We start from the raw sequence: 641 nt of genomic DNA on the forward strand, positions 1-641 counted from the left end.
TCATCAATAAAGGTTAGGAAGTATCTATTTCTACCAATTGAGTCCACTTCAAATGGGCCACACACATAACTATACACCAGCTCAAGAGGATTCTTTGTTCTTGTAGGAATTATTGAGTCAAATGTGCTTCTTGTTAGCTTGCTGGCTAGGCAATCATCACACAAAGTTTCTGGAATTTCAATAGAGGGCAGCCCTGCAACAATTTTAGCTTTGCTTAGTAATTCTAAACTTTTAAAGTTTAGATGTCCATACCTTATATGCCATAGCCAAGTTTCTTGATCTATTTCTGCATTGAGACTTGTTTGCTCATTCACTTGAATCTTGATCTTGAATGTTCTGTTTGATGAGAGAGGTGCTTTCAAGATTTTCTGGTCTGCTTTATCATACAAGACCAATTCACCATCTTGCATGATCACCTTGTATCCCTTCTCCAAGAGCTGACCAAGACTCAACAGGTTGTTCTTCATCTTTGGTACATAGAGAACATTTGATATTGATGCACATTTTCCATCCAACTTTTGAATCAAGATTCTTCCTACTCCTTCTGCAGAAAGAGCACTATGGTCTACAAATTTCACCTTGCTCTTTACTGATTCATCAAGTTGTGCAAACCATTCTCTCCTTCCAGTCATATGGTTTGA

The sequence above is a fragment of the Lupinus angustifolius genome, chromosome LG03 (genome assembly GCF_001865875.1).
Source record: "Lupinus angustifolius cultivar Tanjil chromosome LG03, LupAngTanjil_v1.0, whole genome shotgun sequence".
In the NCBI taxonomy this organism is placed as follows: Eukaryota; Viridiplantae; Streptophyta; class Magnoliopsida; order Fabales; family Fabaceae; genus Lupinus; species Lupinus angustifolius.